The sequence below is a fragment of the Ailuropoda melanoleuca genome, chromosome 10 (genome assembly GCF_002007445.2).
Source record: "Ailuropoda melanoleuca isolate Jingjing chromosome 10, ASM200744v2, whole genome shotgun sequence".
Lineage (NCBI taxonomy): Eukaryota > Metazoa > Chordata > Mammalia > Carnivora > Ursidae > Ailuropoda > Ailuropoda melanoleuca.
In genome coordinates, this window is record NC_048227.1 from 100,987,581 (window position 1) to 101,001,599 (window position 14,019).

The 14,019-nt window shown below is 37.4% G+C and overlaps 1 protein-coding gene across 6 annotated transcripts in view; it reads left to right on the forward strand.

Moving 5' to 3' along the window:
* The first annotated feature begins 2,076 nt into the window (after positions 1-2,076).
* The window catches only part of TULP4 (TUB like protein 4), a 200,650-nt gene continuing 188,707 nt past the window's right edge, over positions 2,077-14,019 (forward strand). For 3 of the 6 annotated variants that reach the window (XM_034669391.1, XM_034669388.1, XM_034669390.1), the window contains exon 1: positions 2,077-2,129. The gene's annotated coding sequence lies outside the window, so the exon portion shown is untranslated. The remainder of the gene's footprint in view (positions 2,130-14,019) is intronic. The other 3 variants (XM_034669389.1, XM_034669393.1, XM_034669392.1) reach the window with 1 other exon arrangement.

The window sequence follows — 14,019 nt, forward strand, 5'->3', positions numbered from 1 at the left end:
GGTTTGACTCTATAAGATCTTTGATTGTCCAAGCTCATACAGAGTCCCACATTTTCACTATTAATTGTTTTATGATCATTTCATGTTTATTAGTTTTGCTTCCATGGCTAGATTGTGAACTGTTTAATGAGTCCAGGGATCAGATTTTGTTTTTATATTAACTTTATATTATCTAGTCTTTGGTTGTTTTCTTGGCAGGTGTTTTATAGTATTCATTTATTGTGGCTTGATTAAGCATGTAATGCCATTGTTACGAGGAAATAAAAATAGTTCTGTCCAGAAGTCATTATGGTCCTTACGTGAGAGTTTTGGCAAAGTAAAGAAATCCTTTTGCTGGCCGCTTATGAGGTAGATGTCTGTATTCTCTCTCTGTCCCTGATTGCTGAGATGATTCCCCCCTGGTTTTCTGCTGCAGTTTTCTTTACAGTGCAGGACTGCTCATTCATTTGGCGCCAGGCTTGTTCATCAGTGCTGCTCATCAGTCTGGGGCGCTTTGTGTGTGCTGAAAATTCCTGATACCCCACAACTGCTTCTGTAGCCCCAAGCACATGTTTGCCACTGCAGATGTGTCCGTTTGTATGGGCATAGGGTCATCAGTTTGCTCTGGTCCTTTGCCTGCCTGCCCTCTGCCCCGCCCTCTGCCCCAGGACAAGGCCCTGAAGAACTGTTGGGCCTGCGTTCTGTGTCTGTGCTGTCCATCTGTTGATCGAGGGTCAGGCACTCCTGCTTACCATTGGAACCAGGGAGGAATCACTTGGAAGTGATCCCTCCCATAGAACCCATCTGAGGCTGGGCCAGAGCCAGGACTCTGTTTTCTGTGCAGTTGCTGGCTGCATTTCAGCCATCCATTTGAGCCCTTTCTATATGAAAAACATGAAAGTGCCAGAGGATTATTTTTGCAAGCAAAAAAGATGGCAGCAGATGTGAAAACAGATTTACTCATCATGATGTAAATTGGTGCTTTGTTTTCATTTTTGTTTAACAATAAATAGGTATTCATGAAAATATTTGGCTGTAAAAATTAAGAAAAATAACAAATTGCGATTATCTGTTATAATCCAATTCAGTTTCTTTGGAAAGAACTTCAAGTTGTAAGTTAAAAAATTTGCTGAAATTTATGTTGGTATTGCAATAAGCTGAATAAGTTTTGAGAACCAAAAGACATATTAATATTCAGATTTACTATAATCATTTGTACCTGTTTTGTACAGATAAATTGATTTCCAGGAATATGGAATGTGGTATCGAAACTAATGTACAGTTGTTCTGCCACATCCTTTGTTTTTCTCTGGCAGTTATTTTTATGTTTCTTCTTTTTTGCAAAGGAAGTTGTTTATATTTTGTGTTTCCTCTGTAGCTATGACTGGGAGGGTAATACCTTCACTACACCTAAACTTGTTTGTTCTTGATAATGTGCTAGGCCATAATTGGTTTGACTGTCCTGCATTGACATGTATCTGTGAAAAAGATCCCGTATCACTGGTATCCCTGGTCAGCATCGGTGTGGTGATACCACCTGAACACTGCGGAAGGGTCCTTGGTAGGGGCTTGGGGATATTTTTAGCTACGTTGAAGTTTATATTGTTATGGTATTTATTAGGGGTGCCTGGGTGGCACAGTCAGTTGAGCATCTGACTCTTGATTTTGGCTCAGGTCATGATCTCATTGTCCTGAGATGGAGCTTCGAGCTGGGCTCCCTGCTCAGCAGGGAGTCTGCTTGAGATTCTTTCCCTTTTCCCCTCCCCCACCCACATCCTCTCTCTCTCTCAACATACATGCATACATACATACATAAATGTATTTATTAGTATTTCAAGACCAGTTTTGTTTATTATATGATTATATTTGACATATTTACTATCATCCAAGACTATAGTGTTTTAGATGACTGGAACTTAGCCTTTTAAGAGCCCTCAAATTTTCAGCTTTTTTTTTTTTTTTTACAGATTTTTTTTATTTATTTATTTGACAGAGAGAGAGACAGCGAAAGCGGGAACACAAGCAGAAGGAGTGGGAGAGGGAGAAGCAGGCTTCCTGCTGAGCAGAGAGCCCGATGGCGGGGCTCCATCCCAGAATGCTGGGATCATGACCTGAGCCGAAGGCAGACACTTAACGACTGAGCCACCCAGGTGCCCCAATTTTCAGCTTTTTTAATGGAAAGATTTCCAAAATAAGCAGCTCCCTTTTTAATCAGCGGATAATGAATATAATAGAACCTGTGATTTATTACTTAGGGCCTTCAGTTTATTATTTTGTGAGGACACAAACTGTTGCTCTTGGAAGGGTTTGCATGTTGGGCTTCTTCCTACGTTCACTCGTCAATCCCTTAGCAAATACTGAGTTCTTGTGTAAGTCTAGAGATTCAGTGAGAAGGCGTTATTTCCCTCTCTCAGAAGATTCACAACATAATGGGAAAGATAGACCAGGACAAAAGTCTTAGGAAGGCAGGCTGGGGGTATACACGTTTGGGATCCAGACAGATCTGGATTCGAATTTCAGGGTGAATGAGGTGTATTAAACTCTGTGTAGCATTTGTGTGACCAGAATTGTGCGTGCATGAGTCTGTTTATCTCTGCCCGTGAAAGTAGGAAAGATTTCCTGTAGTTTACTGGCCTGTTCAAAAAAATACAATTTATAACGTCATTGAGAAAGCATTTTTATTGCTATATAGGATCATTTGTTCCTAGGGGAAAACATTTTTAACACCACATACAAATGAAAGCACTTTTATTCAATTGAATATGTTTTTTGAGTACTTAATGTATACAGTGTAAAAGATATCTTGACCAACAGGCATTTAAAAGTCCTTACCCTTAAGTAATGCCCAGGCTCGTGGGGAATATAGGGGCCCAGATACCTACAGTATGGTGGAGAACTGAATGGACGAACACTATACTGTGAAGATTAAAGAAGAGAAGTCCACGCCCAGTAGGGAGAGGCAGGCAAGGATGTATGGGGTGGGTATTTTTGAAGATGCATCCGGAAAGATGGCTAAAATTGGGGGGTTTTGGCATGAGCTTTGTAATCAGCAGGATGAGTTTGGAGCTTGGTGTACAAGCAGAAAGTGTACTTTGAAAGAAGCATAATTTTTAGAGGTCAGAGTGGAAGATCGGCTGAAAAGATAGGTGTGGGTCTCTTCTGTGAACAGCCTTAAATAACAGGCTGAGGAGGGCGTCCTTAGGCAGAAATGAGGTCAAGTGCTGTGATGAATGCTATTCCTGCGATGAACCCTGTTTGGTCACAGTTTTCTTTATATGCCATTTGATTTACTAATGCTCAATTTAGGTCTTACTCATGAGTGATATTGCCTTTAATTTTCTGTTCTTGCACTCTCCATATCTGATTTGGTATCAAGGTATAGTAGCCTCATAGAATTAGTTGCGGGTGTTACAACTTCTGTTCTCTTGGAGGGATTTCTGTAATACTGCTGTGGTCTGTTCCTTGAATGTTGGTAGAACCTCTCTGGAGAATATCTGGACCTGGTGTTTTCTTTGTGGGCTAATTTTAAACTACCGAGTCATCTTCTGTAATGGTTTTGGAGCGGTTTAGACTTTATCTGTCTTCTTGAGTTAGTTTTATTAAATTATGTTGCCTAGGAATTTGTCTGTTTCATATGTTATCAAATTTTTTTAGTGTTAAATTGTTCATGATATTCTTTGATCTCCTTAATCTTCACTGTATCTACAATTATACCCCTTTTCTGTTTACAGTATTGTTTCTGCTTCTTTTATCTTGTGAGAGGTTTGTGTCTCTGATTACTTTTTTTTGAAGAGTCAACATTTGGCTTGGGTTAGCCTCTCTAACGTTACTTTTTCTGTTTTATGAGTTTCTGTTTTTATCTTTATCATCTCTTTCATTTTCTGTCTTTTGGTTTATACTGTAGTTTTTAACTGAACATTTAACTCCTTCATTTACAGTATTTCTTTTTTTTTCTATTATAAGCATTTAAGGAAATAAATTTCCCACAAAGTATGCTTTTTCCATAGCAGACATGTTTTGGTGTATATTAATTAATATTCAATATTTTAAACTTTCCATTATGGCTTTTTCTTTTGTTTCATGTTATTTAGAAATGTGTTTCCTAAGGTTAAGAATTTCCAACATATGGTTTTATAATTTATATTTTTGTAATCGCTTTTAACTTAAGTTTTTTTTTGGTACTAAGTAGTTTTAACTCATATGATAAGTCTCTGTGACACTTATTCTTTGAAATATGTTGAGACTGACTTTATGTGGTAAGTTTTTGTTAATGTTGTCTGTGCTTGAAAAGAATGTGCATCCTCTGTATTGGATACATGATTCTAAATATGTTCATTTTTACCAAGTTTGTTTGTTTGTTTAAAGATTTTATTTATTTATCTTAGAGAGAGTGCGTGAGCAGGAGGAGGGGCAGAGGGAGAGGAAGAGAGAGAGGCAGACTCCCCACTCAGTGCAGAACCCAGCGAATGTGGAACTTGATCTCAGTACCCTGAGATCATGACCTGAGCCAAAACCAAGAGTCTGATGCCCAACCGACCAAGCCATCCAGGTGCCCCTTGACCAGATTTGTTAATTGTGATGTTCACATCTTCTAAATGTTTACTTTTTTTTTTCCTACCTTGTAATTGAAAGAACAGATGAAAATGTGGATTTTTTTCGATAAATACAGTACAGTACTATAAATGTATTTTCTCTTATGATTTCCTTAATGACATTTTCCTTAGCTTACTTTATTGTAAGAGTACAGAATATAATATATATAACACACAAAATACGTGTTAATTGACTGTTTATATTACCAGTAAATCTTCCAGTTAATGGTAGGCTATTAGTAGTTAAGTTTTTGGGGAGTCAAAAGTTACATGTGGATTTTCTACTGAATTGGGTGGTTTTACTATAATTATTTTTTCCTTGTGTAATCTGATACTTTAACTGTCAAGAATAGATTTTTAAATCTATTAAATCTGTTGTGATTACTGATATATTTGCATTTTTACCATCTCTTTTATTTTATTCTGCCTTTTCTTTTTCCTCTTATCAGGGGACTGATTTGAGGTGTAGTGTCTTGCCTGACCTCTTTCCACCTTTGTTTCTGGTCTTTAGTGATTGCCCTTTAAATTTTACCATGCTTACCTAAACCAATTAAGTGTGAAGTTAATCAGCATCTTAACTGCTCTCCTGAACAGTATAAGGGTCTTGGAGTACTTTAGCTCTGGTCATCCTTCTTCAGATAAAAGTATCTTTTTTTTTTTTAAAATTTTCTCTTTCCTCTCTGAAATAGACAGACAAAGCTTGGTCTTTAAACATATGGGCTGGACCCTGGCAGCCTGGTTTGAATCCCAGCTCTGCCCCTAGCGGATAGGGCTAAGGCTTTTAAATGAGAAATGCAATGCCTAGAAACATTTAGAACTATACCCAGCAGTTAACAAGTACTGTATGTGTTTGCTGTTATTGCTGTTCTTTTTTGAGAAGACATAGTTTATTTTACCTGTGTGCTTAACTGTGTTTTTTTCATTGTTTGTTCTTCTGCCTTAGACCTTCCGAGTCATTTGCCTCTTAACCTGATCAATATCCTTTAGAAGTTATTTTGTGAGATCAGTTGGTTTTAAAATTTCCCTTTTGTTCTTTTTAAAATGCAGTATTATTCAATATTAATTCTTAAAAGACAGTTTTTCTGGGTATATAATTCTGTGTTGTATATCTGGAATCTAATTCTGTATTTTCTTCCAGTACTTTAAAGATATTAGTTCATTGATTTCTGACGCCATGTTGTGAAATGTCTGCAATCAGTCTCATTGTTATTCCTTTGGAAGTACCTGTCTTGTTTTTGGCTGCTTTTCAACTCCCTTCTCTGTTTTACTAAAATGTGCCCAGGGGTGGATTTCTTTTTTATTTATCCTGCTTGGTATAAATTATGCTTCTCATATCTGTGGATCTTTCATCAGTTCTGGCAAAATCTGTCATTATGTCTTCAGATCTTTTCCATTTTTTCCTTTTTTAGCTTTTTGGAATTCCAATTAAATTGGTCCTCCTTAATCTGCCCTCCGTTTCTCTTAATTTCTCCTTTATATCTCCATGTGTCTCAGTGCTATAAAGATTCCACAGAGTTCTTGAGCTGTTAGATCCAGTTCATTAATTCCTTTTTTGGGCTGATGCTGTGCTTATATATTGCATTCAGTTTTAGTGATGTTAGGTTTTCCTTTTCTGAAAGTTTTATTTGGTTCTCTCTGGTCGTTTTAGATTGTGTCTTATTGCTTACTTTTTCATTCCTTTAAACATTTCAAGTACTTTATTTCTTCCTTCCCAATCTGTATACTGTTTATTTCCTTGTCTTATTACATTAGCTAGAACTTCCTGTACAATGTTGAAAAGCATCGGTGAGAGGGGACATCCTTGTGTTGTTCTACACCTTATTGGGAAAGCATTGAGTTTCTCACCATTAAGTTGCTGAATGTTTTTTTGTAGATACTCTTTATCAACGTGAGGAAGTTCCCCTCTGTTCCTAGTTTACTGAGAGTTTTTATCATGAATGGGTGTTGGATTTTGTCAGATGCCTTTTTTTTTTTGGCACTTATTGATTGATATGACCATGTGATTTTTCTTTATCCTATTGATGTGGTTGATTACATTAATTGGTTTTGAATGCTGAACCAGCTTTGTGTACTTGGAATAAATCCCCCATAGTTGTGGTGTTTAATTCTCTCTATACATTATTTGATTCAATTTGCTAATATTTTGTTGAGGATTTTTATATCTGTCCATGAGAGCTATTGGCCTGTAGTTTTCTTTTTTTGTAATGTTTTTGTCTGGTTTTAGTATTAGGTAATTCTGGCTTCATAGAATGAGTTGGGAAGTATTCTTTGCTTCTGTCTTCTGATGAAAGAGATTATAGAGAACTGGTTTAATTTCTTCTTTAAATGTTTGGTAGAATTCACCAGTGAACCTCCCTGGGCCTGGTGCTTTCTGTTTTGCAACGTTCTTAATTATTGATTCCATTTCTTTAATAGATATAGGACTAGACAGATTGTTTCTTCTTGTGTAAATTTTCACAGATTATGTCTTTCAAGGAATTGTTGTATTTCATTTAGATTATCAAATTTGTGGGCATGGAGTTGTTCATATTATTCCTTCATTATCCTTATAACGTTTATGGCATCTGTAGCAATGTCCCCTCTTTTACTTCTAATATTAGTAATTTGTATCTTCTTTTTTTTTTATTAACCTGGCTAGAGACATCCAGTTTTTTTTTTTTTTAAAGATTTTATTTATTTGAGAGAGAGAGAAAGAGAGAGTGCATGTGAAGAGAGAGGACAAGGTGGGGAGGGACAAAGGGAGAGGGAGAAGCTGACTTCCCCATGAGCAGGGATCCTGACCCAGGGCTCAAACCCAGACCCAGAGATCATGATCTGAGTGGGAGGCAGATGCTTAAACGACTGAGCCACCCAGGTGCCCCTAGGGGCATTCAATTTTATCGATCTTTAAAAAAAAAAAACGGTTTTTGGTTTTGTTGATTTTTCTCCATTGATTTACTCTTTTTGGTTTCATTGATTTGTACTCTAATTCATATTATTTCGTTTCTTGTCCCTACTCTGGATTTAATTTCCTCTTCTTTTTCTAGTTTCCTAAGGTAGAAGCTTAGATGGTTGATTTTAGATCTTTCTTCTTTTGCTAATATATGCATTCAGTGCTATAAATCTCCAAGTACTGTTTTCACTGCATTTCACAAATTTTACGTTGTGTTTTCACTTTCATTTAGTTCAAAATATTTTCAAATTTCTCTTGAGATTTCTTCAGTGACCCATGTATCACTGGAAATGTGTTGTTTAATCTCCAAGTATTTTGGGATTTTCCAGCTCTCTTTCTGTTATTGATTTTTAGTTTAATTTCATTGTAGACCGAGAGCAGAACTTACATGATTTTTATTCTTTGAAATTTATTGTGGTGTGTTTTATGGCCCAGAATGTGATGTATCTCAGTGGGTGTTCCATGTGAACTTGAGAAGAATGTGTATTCTGGTGGTGTTAGATGAAATAGTCTATAGATGTTCATTATATCTAGTTGATTGATGGTAATGTTGAGCTCCAACTATATCCTTGCTGATTTCCTGCCTGCTGGATGCATCTGTTTCTGATAGAGGGTTGTTGAAATTTGCAGTATAATAGTGGATTCATCTCTTTTTTCCTTGCAGTGTTACCATTTTTGCCTCATGTAATTTGATGCTCTGTTGTTAGGTACATACACATTAAGGATTAATATGTCTTTTGGGGGAATTGACTCTTTATCATTACATCATGCCCTTATTTAATATCCTGATGCCTTTCCTTGTTTTGAAGTCTGCTCTGTCTGAAATTAATATAGGTACTCCCATTTCCTTTTTATTAGTGTTGGCATGGTATGTTTTATCCATTTACTTTTAATCTCTATGTGTCTAATATATTTAAAGTAGGTTTCTTGGGGTGCCTGGGTGGCTCAGTCGTTAAGTGTCTGCCTTTGGCTCAGGGCGTGATCCTGGAGTCCTGGGATCGAGCCGCACATCAGGCTCCTCCGCTGGGAGCCTGCTTCTTCCTCTCCCACTCCCCCTGCTTGTGTTCCCTCTCTCGCTGGCTGTCTCTCTCTCTGTCAAATAAATAAAAAAATCTTAATAAAAAAATAAAGTAGGTTTCTTGTTGACAACATATGGTTGGGCCTTGTTTGTTGCACTCTGACAACCTGTGTCTTTTAATTGGTACATTTAGACCATTGACATTCACAGTGATTATTGATATGGTTGGATTAATATCCACCTATTTCTGACTGTTTTCTATTTGTTGCCCTTGTCCTTTGATCCTAATTTTTTGGTCTTCCACTCTTTTTCTTTTATGGTTTTAATTGAGGATTTTATATGATTCCCTTTTGTTTCTTTCCTTTTAGCATATCAGTTATTAACTACTTACTTTTACATTTTTTAATGGTTGCCCTAGAGTTTGCATTGTATATTTATAACTAAGTCCACTTTCAAATAATATTATACTACGTCATAGGTAGTTTTAATACCTTATAATAACAAAATAATCCTAATTCCTCCCTCCCGTCCCTTGTATCGCTGTCATTCACTTATAAATAAGCATGCATATATTTTCACACACACATAATTGAATACATTTTTGGTATTACGAACAAACTTACCTGTTAGATCAGTGAAGAATAAGAAAAACATTTAAAAATTTTCCTTTATTTATCAGAGAGTGAGAGAGAGGGAGAGAGAAATAGCAAGAGAGAGCACAAGCAGGGGCAAAGGGAGAACAGGTTCCCTGCTCATGAGCCCAGCGCAGGGCTCGATCCCAGGACCCTGGGATCATGACCTGAGCTGAAGGCAGCTGCTTAACCGACTGAGCCACCCAGGCATGCCAAGAATAAGAAAAATTAAAGTTTTTATTTTATTTTCATTTCTTGCTTCTTTAATTTTCTTTTTTTATGTAGGTCTGAGTTTCTGACCTATATCGTTTTCCTTCCCTCTAAAAAACTTCTTTTAATATTTCTTGTAAGGTATGTCTATCGGTGACAGATTTCCTCAATTTTATTTACCTGAGAAAGTCTTTTTCTTTTACTTTTGGAGAGTTAGTTCACAGGGTACAGAATTCTAGATTGGTGGGTCTTTCTCAAGACTTCAAAGACTTGCTTGTATGGTTTCTGAGGAGAAGTTGGGTGTAGTTTTTATCTTTCTTTCTCTTTCTTTCTCTAAAGTGTTTTTTTCCCTCTGGTTTCCTTCAAGATTTTTTTCCTTTGTATTTGATTTTATGTAGTTTGAAAGTGATGCCTAGCAATGGCTTTGGGGGCATTTTCCCTGCTTGGTGATTCTCTGAGCTTCCTGAGTGTCTGACATTAATTTGGTGTATAATCCCGGCATTATTGTTTCAAATGTTCCTTGTGTTCCCTTCCCTGTCTTCTCCTTCTAGTATTCTTGTTATGTGTATATCACACCTTTTGTAGCTGTCCCACTGTTCTTGGAAATGGTGGGTTTTTTCCCCCCAGTCTTTTTTCTGTTTGCTATTGAGTTTTGGTGGTTTCTGTTGAGATATCCTCAAGTAAAAAGATTCTTTCCTCTGCTGTGTCCAGTCTACTAATAAGCTCATCAGAGGCATTCTTCATTTCTGTTACAGTGTTTGTTTTCTCAGTATTTTTGATTGTAGCATTTTTTTTTTTTAGAATTTCCATGTCTGTTTATATTGCTTATCTGTTCTTATATGCTGTCTGCTTTATCCGTTAGAGCCCTTAGCATATTTATCATTGTTGTTTTAACTTTCTGTTCTGATCATTCCAGCGTCTCTGCCATTTCTGAATCTGGTTATGATGCTTGCTCTGCCTCTTCAAATTTGTTTTCTGTCATTTAATATGTCTTGTAATTTTTTCTTGTTAGTGAAACATAATGTACTGGTTAAAAGGAACTGTTGTAAATTGGTGGTAAGGTGTGGGGGGAGGAGAAGCATTCTGTAGTCATATGATTACATCTCAGTCTGTGTGTGGGTGTGTGTGAACACGTTTTTTTTAATTGTGAACAATTCATAACATAAAATATACCATGTTAACCATGTCTAGGGTGTATAGTTCAGTAGTGTTAAGTATATTCACATTGTTGAGCAAGCAGTTTCCAGAATTGTTTCATCTTGTAAAACTGAAACTCTGTCCCTGTTAGACAACAACCTCCCTTTCCTCCCTCCCCCTAGCTCCTGGCAATCACCGTCCTACTTTCTGTTTCTGTGAAATTGACTACTCTGGGTATCTTACATAAATGGAATAATTTACTTGTCTTTTTGCGAGTAACTTATTTTACTTAGCATAATGTCCTCAAGGTTCATCCACATTGTAGCATGTGTCAGAATTTCCTTCCTTTTTAAGGCCAAATAATATGCCTTTATTATGTATATACCACATTTTTTTTTATCCATTCATCTGATGGACCACTGGGATTGCTTCTAACCACCTGGTTATTGTACATATTACACATGTTTCTGTGAACATGGGGGTGCAAATATCTCTTCAAGGTACTGCTTTCAATTCTTTTGGGTGCATACCTAGAAGTGGAATTGCCGGATCTTATGGTACCTTTCTGAGGAACCTCCGTACTGTTTTCCGTAACAGTTCTACCATTTTGCAGTCCTATCGACAGTACAGTTTCTTCACATCCTTGCCAACACTTTTTTTTATATACTAACCATCCTAATTAGTGTGAAGTAATACCTCATTGTAGATATGTGTGTGAATAGATGTCATACTAACATTCTTTTTAATTTCTTCAAAATGCTGTTTTCTCTTCTGCCTGGTCTTTGTACATGCTATTGCATTTCCATGGAATGTCTCCTCTTGCCTCCTCCACCCCTTCTTCCCGTATTTAACATCTGCTCTTCCTTCAGATTGTAGCTTTCAGAACACCGTAACTCTCTTCCTTGTGGCATTTGTCATAGCCATAATTACATGATTAATGCCTAATCTCCACTGGACTGTAGGCTCCTTGAAAATAGGACCATATCTGTATTTACTGTCTTTTCAGCGCCCAACTTAATGCCTGATATATAATAACAACAACAACATCAACAACACTAATAATCACTTGTACTGTGTCACATTTACTGTGTGCCAGATACTGTTTTTTAAAAAATATGTAAAGTATCCGGGGTGCCTGGGTGGCTCAGTGGTTTGAGCATCTGACTCTTGATTTTGACTGAGGTCATGATCTTAGGCTCCTGGGATCAAGCCCTGTGTGGGGCTCTGTGCTCAGCAGGGAGACTGCTTGAGGCTTCTCTCTCTCCCTCTGCCCTTCCCCCTGCTCTCATGCCTTCTCTCTTTCTCTCTCAAATAAATAAATCTGTAAAAAAAATATGTAAAGTACCCTTTTTAGTATATATTTCTATGCATTTTTTTTTTTTTTATAGTAGGCTCCATGCTCAGTGTGGGGCTTGAACTCATGACCCCGTGATCAAGAGTCACATGCTCTACTGCTTAAAGCCAGCCAGGCACCACCACAGTTCTGTGCATTTTGACAAATGTAAGCAGTTGTGTAACCACCACCATATCAAAATATGGAACTGTTCCATCACTCCCAAAATTTCTCTGTGCTTCTTTCTCCCCTTCTGAGTTTCTTTTTTTCCTCCCAGTGTTATTGAGGTATAATTGACATATAACATTGTGTAAGTTGAAGGTGTATAACACAGCGATATGATACACTTACATATTCAGAATGATTACCACAGTGGGCTTAGTTAATACCTGCATCGCCTCACATAATTGCCATTTCTTTTTCATGGTGAGAACATTTAAGATTTACTTTCAGCAGCTGTCAAGTATATAACACAGTGCTGTTAACTATACTTACCATGCTGTGTATTACATCCCCAGAACTCTGGGTTTCAATCTTTTAGTGGGCCTTTGCCTTGGATGGGCTTCACATATTTTTCTCAGTTTTCCCCATCCCTCTTAGGTGGGACAGGATGGCTAGAATGGGCTGGAGTTGGGTATTTCTCTCCCCTCAGGTCACTTAGGTTCTGATAAAATCCTGACTGGTTATACCTTGCTTAAGTTGTTTTTCCTGAAGGCATACCTTTTTAAGAACAGAATGCTGTGGTGTATTTCACAGTGATTCCTTTTCCCTTTCCCCTGCTGGAAGCACAGGAGATTTTCCTCTGATATTTTCTGTGAGGATCTAGTGAGCTCCTGGAGGTAAAACTCAAAAGAATCTAGGGGCCCCAAGGGCTGGGTCCCCCAATGTTTTTCTCTCTCAAACTTGGCCACACTGAACCACCAGCAGTCCATCAATTACAGTTCAGGTTTCCCTACCCCAGGGCTGGTTTCCACAGAAGTTTTAGCTTACCGGTTTCTGCTCTGATAACTGTAATTCTTTGTGTTAGCCTTTTGGACTTTGCTAGTTTTAGGTGCAGTGGGTGACGCACTTTTCTTACAGATCTAAGAAGCATTGATTTTTCTGTTTGCTTAGCTTTCTACTTGTTATTAGGACAAAGTGATGATTTCTAAGCTTCTTTTATGGCAGACTGGAACCCAGAAATCCAAACCTAAATTCTAAACTTAAATTATTTTAAATTCTGTTTATGTTCATTTCGCTTACGGAAGCCCAAAGGATCTAAATTACTTGTTTCTACTGACAACCTATGATAATTTCTTTTCTTTGTATGTTTGGTAATTTTTTATTGGTAACAGATTTTTGGTTGAACCTCATCTTTGGGAATCCTTAGGTCCTAAGTTGGGAATGTTTTCATGCAGACAAGATTTGCATTTGCTCCAATCTGGAACCATGGGGTGCTAGAAGTCTGAGATAGCTTTAGCCTCCTTCGTGGGCCCTGCGCAATGTGTGTGATTCAGTCTCTACACTGAGGTTGGACCAAAGTTTGGATATCTGATAGGGTGACCAACTTTCTGGTTTGCCTAGGACAGAGGGATTTATTGGGATATGGGACTTCCAGGGTAAAACTGGGACAGTTCTGGGCAAACTGGGGTGATGAGGCATCCTAAATTCTGATTCTAATGTTTATATCTGCATTTGTCTAGATAATTCTGGACATATATGTGTCTTATATGTGCATTTGCTAGATAACCCTGGCTTTCTCGTATGTTTGTGTGTATGTACCTTCCTTGGAGATTTCTCATACTTTCCTGCAAGTCCAGCAAAAAATGATATCTGTTGTAATTTACCCAAGATCTAGTGATATAGTAGTGGGCAAGCCCTTCAGAGCATCCTGGAAGTATAACCTGTAATTTTACTTCTTACTTAAGTTATTGACAACGTATTTCCGTGTCACTCCATAGTCTTCTACGGTATAATTCCTAGTGGTTGCATAGGATTCCGTTTTACGTCTGTACCAACACTTACTGAATCAATATACGAAAATGCTGTGGTGGAAATCCATACAGCTAAATCGTTGCACGATGCAACATTATTTCCTTATGATAAATTTCCAGAAGTGAAATTGCTGAATCAAAAGGTTTGCAACATTTTAAGTCTTTTGATTTATATCGCCACATTGGTTTCCTGTTTGTCTATACCTTGTATGA